Genomic DNA, 5,081 nt, shown 5'->3' on the forward strand with positions numbered 1-5,081 from the left:
TAGAAAAACATTAAATACTACAAGAGTATAGTAGAAATATTTAGAAAAGGAAGAAAGGAAATTGGTTTTATACCCATTTTTTTCTGCTTACACTACCTGTTTTCTAGTCTTATGTTTTAGAATTCTTTGTAAGTTGATTTGTCTTTGCTTGTAAAAGCATTTTATTCTAAAACATTCTTTACTTTTGTGTTCCTTCCTCAGGCCATTGTAACGAGTTTATGGATTAACTTATTAATTATCTGCAAGATCCACAGAGCCCTGGGAAAGATGAGTGTTAAAAATCCTTTTTTGGAAAGTAAGTAGTTAGGGGTGGATAGGTGGTGCAGTGAATAGAGCACCGACCCTGGAGTCAGGAGGACCTAAGTTTAAATCTGGCCTCGAACACTTAACACAAAAACCAGCTGTGTGACCTTGGGCAAGGCACTTAACCGCAATTGCCCTCCAAAAAGCAAAAGAAAAAACTTAGGGGTGGCTCAGGGAGTAAGAGCACCAGCTCCGGGGAACAAATCCTGGATGACCTGGGGATCAAATCCGGGCTCAGACACTTAGCACCACACCCAGAAATAACTGGCCTTGTAACCTTGAGCGAGTTACTTAACCCTGATTACTTACTTTTCTTTCTTTTTTTTTTTTAACTAATCTCCATCTTCAAATCAATGTTTATTCCTAGAAACCTGTAAAAACTCTGGCACTGTTATGCTGTTTACTTCCAAGGTGTAGTAAGTAATAACTATATTCTCTGCTCCAAATGTAGATTGATTTCAGCCTTGAGTAACTCCCCCTCAGATGTACACATTTTAATTTAGACTCTCCTGTAATACATACTTAATGATGTCATTATCTTTCCCTTTACAGCATAAGTGCCTGGGAATTTAATTTAATAAAATAGTTTTCCTCCCCAACCTTCTCCCTCTCACCCCCACCCCCCCCCCCCCAAGCTTTTCTTCTTGCTTTTAAAACCTTATTCTGTATTATCGTCATTTACAGTCATTACCATATTGGAAACTACCATATCTTAGCTGGAAAGTAATAGAGTTATTAATTATCCCAAAGGTACAGAATATTCTACACACATTAAATATAGTCCCTATTCTCAAAGAATTTAACCTTATGTAGTGCTTTAAAATATGCTTTTATCCATGTAACAAATCTTTATTGAATGCCCATTATGTAAAATGAATATTTTAGTACTACAGTAATAAAAAAGCTTCCTAACTCTTTCCATCAAGGAATTTACAGCTCAGGAGAAGGAATGGATATGCATACAAATACCTCTGATATAAGGTAGACTGACATATTCTTGGAGTAGACAAACAATATGCTATAGGTGGCTTCTGCTGAGTCACTGAGTATGTATGAAGTTCAAAAATTATGTTTTTTGATCTTATATTTAAGGGATATTAACATTAGATTATGACAAGGTTATTTCCAAGATGCTATTTGGAATTCGTGAGCTCCCGCATGGTAGATTGGCTCGAGAGAAGGCCTTAGTCAGGAAGATGGGGATTTAAGCTCTACATCTAAAATGTACTGCCTATATGATCTTGGTTAAGTCACTTCCCCTAGACATTCTTTAACAGTTTCTGTTCAGCATCAATAGAAGGAATCCTCACATCACTTAAAAAAAAAAAAAACCTTCATTTGAATGATAACTAAGTCTCAGACAAAGTTGACACCTTACAATTTACACTATTTTCTTCCCCATTCCTCCAAATATTTAAAGAATTCTTCCCTCATTACTTTAAGCCAAGTTATCTGAATGGCTTTTCACCCCAATATAATTATAATGGCAATCCTCTTAAACCTTTACCTTGGGCACAGTTACTGGAGTTAGAAATGCATCTTACCTTTAAAAGACATAAAAAAATATAAATCTTATGTTTAAAAGCTGATACGGGTTTAGGTAAACTTTCGATTGGCAGTAATAAATGGTGTTCTCAGTCTAGCTCTTCCACACTAGCTTTCTGGTTACTTGACAATGGGCATATCACCCAACATTTATGGGGCTCAGTTTCTTTATCTTTTAATGACAGATTCATCCCATCCTATGTAATCTACTTCCATTGTAACATGAATGTTCAAATTAGGCAGATCTGTAGATCAAAGGTCTAGAAAGGAACATGAATGACACTACTGCATTATCATTGAGCCCCCAAAGAAAGGAGAAACTGCAGAACCATCAGAAAACTTGTTTTCTCTAAGATATATTTTGGTCTGATCAGTTTAGCCCTCAAATGGACACAGACCATTTCTAGATAGACTTGGATTTCTTTTAATTAAGCTTATGATTAGGCTTAGAATTGAGCAAGCATAGCTAACAGTGGATAGTCTTTTTTCTTGTCTAAGTTAAAAGTAAAATATAGGCCATTTACTGTGGTTTGTCATTGGATTTTTAAATATTTGATTTGCTGATAATTTTAGTTTAATGGTGTAAGTAGGGAACTAGACTGTAGGCATTGAAGTAGCAACAAATAAGAAAATACATCTATCCATTCCTTCTCCATGGAGAATAAATAAATATTTTAGCATTTTGGACCCTTTGGTTAAATAATATTGCCAAGAGGGCAATTCCCCAGTTCAGTATTTCTAGAGGCATAGTTCCATAGATTGTGTATCTCACTCCAACTTGCAGTTTAGTGAAGAAAAAAATCCGACCTTAAATACAAAAGAGATTAAGCAAAAGGATTTGGGTTGGTCAGGGCAATACCTTGACACTGGAAGGCACATTAATTTTGTTAATAGAAGTCTGGAATGTCTTATTTATATGACACCATATTTTTCTCCCTTCATATGGCCCATAGGCATGACTTGGTCCCTTGGGGGTTGCATAATAAATATCAGACTATTTATCAATGGAGCATGCATTTATTATACATTAGAGATGAAAAAAAATTAACACATAATTTATGGTGTCATGGAGGTTACAAGGCAGTCTTTTGATAAGCATTTATTAGGAACCTGCCATATGCTGGGCTCTGGACTGGGTACTAATGCAACAGTAACAATAGTCAAACAGTTTCTGATCTTAAAAAGCTTATTGGGGAACCGAATGATAACGTAGACATACAAAATAGATACACTGTAATTTGAGGGGAGGAGGGAACTTTGTTGGGGGAAATAATAAAGGCTTCATGTATAAGGTGGTACATGACCTTAGTCTTGAAGGAAACTGGCAATTATAAGAGACTAAAATTAGGAGGAAGAGCATTTTCCTCCAGGGGTGGAGGACAGCCAGTACAAAGCCTGTAGTTGGAACACGTTGTAAGTAGTCTTTTGAAGAGAGCAATTTATGTTTGTTCCAATAAATAATAGGCAGACACTGGAGTTTATTAAAGTAGCAGAGTGACATGGTCACAATTACATTTTTGGAAAATCACTTGGTAAGGTGGTTCTTTGGGGAAGCAGTTGGGGTTATGTGATTTGCACAGTCATATAGATAGTAAGTGTCTGAAGCTGGATTTAATCAGGCTCTATCTACTGCACCACCCAGCTGACCCTTAGATTGAATTTAGTTGAAGCAGAATAACTAATTAGAAAGCCATAGCAATAGTCTAGGTAAGAGATAATAAAAGCCTTGATTTGATTAGTGGCTGTGTGGAGATAAGGGAATGGATCTGAGCAATGCAGAGGTATGGTTTTTAATTTTTTATTTCTTGCTTAATTTTTTTTTTAGGAATTCATGTAATCCTTTTACAAAATCAATTTTTTCCCTTTCAGTACTTTACTCTCAGGTTGAATTTTTGGGTATCTCTAGATAATAATTCTTTATAATGGTCAGTGTCTTCTGTTTACTTATATCTTGAGCCTTTGTTCTTGAATTGTAGGGTTTTGCCAGGAACAGGTTCTGCATTCTGTTAGACTTTTGCATGTAGTGGTTGTCCTTGTTTAGTCAACCTATTTGGATCATTTATATTCCTACTCTTTTTTTTTTTCTACAAAGAAATTGTGATGTATTTATTTTCTTAAAGGAAAAGGCGATATTTTTTCTAATTTTTTTTCATTTTTCAAATGCTTTATTAACATTAATTAATTAATAATATTTACATCATTCATTTCCTGCCAGATTTTGAGTTACAAATTTTCTCCCTGTTTTTCCCCTACCCACCACCCCAAAATAGCAGTCCCACAGGATATCCCCTCCTCCAATCTGATCTCTCCCATATTTTCTCCCATACCCCTTTTGACTTTTCTAGTAGGGCATGGTGGATCTCTATGCCCTAGTGACTGTATATCTTATTTCCCAATTACATGTAAAATAGTATTAATAATAGTGTGTGTGTATACATATATATTTAAACATTTGATTTTAAAACTTTGAATTCCAGATTCATTCCCTTCCTCCCTTGTCACCCACCCTTACTGGGAAGATAAGCAGTTCAGTATAGGTTGTACATGTTTGGCTAATGCAAAACAATAACATAGTAGATATATTGTAAAAGACTTGACTATATTTCCGTCCCTCCTATTCCACCTCCCACTTGTTCTATTCTCTACTTTGATCCTGTTCCTTTTCAAAAGTGGGTGCTTCCAACTTCCCTTTCCCCCAGCCTGCCCTCCCTTCCATCATCCCCCCTCTCATCCCTTTTCCCCCTACTCTCCTGTAGGGTGAGATACCCTATTAAGTCTGTATTTCATTCCCTCACCAAGCCAAATTCAATGGGAATAAGGTTGACCCATTCCCTTTTGCCTTCCTATTCTTCCCCTCCATTGTAACCATTTTCCCTTGCCTCTTCTATATAAGATAGTTTACCCCATTCTGTCTCTTCCCATCTCCTCTCATTATATTCCTCTCTGACCTCTTAATTTCACCTTTTAAGTATCATCCCTTCCTGTTCAATTGGTCCTGTGCCCTCTATCTATGTATACCTGAAAACATTTATACACCCATTCACATATGTATTCATATGCCCATATACCCTCATATAGAGACATATATATTTCTATTCCCTTCAACTATTTTCATACTGATTGGGGAAGGTGGAAGCTGGAACCACTCGGAAGTCCTGCTTCTCCCTGGATTCCTACTCTTAATTTACATTCAACATAGGTCACTTAGAAGTTAGGAATGCTAGGAATAATAG

This window comes from Petaurus breviceps, unplaced genomic scaffold (genome assembly GCF_028583685.1).
Source record: "Petaurus breviceps papuanus isolate PSGF00001 unplaced genomic scaffold, PetGlider_PUasm1.0 351203, whole genome shotgun sequence".
Classification (NCBI taxonomy): domain Eukaryota; kingdom Metazoa; phylum Chordata; class Mammalia; order Diprotodontia; family Petauridae; genus Petaurus; species Petaurus breviceps.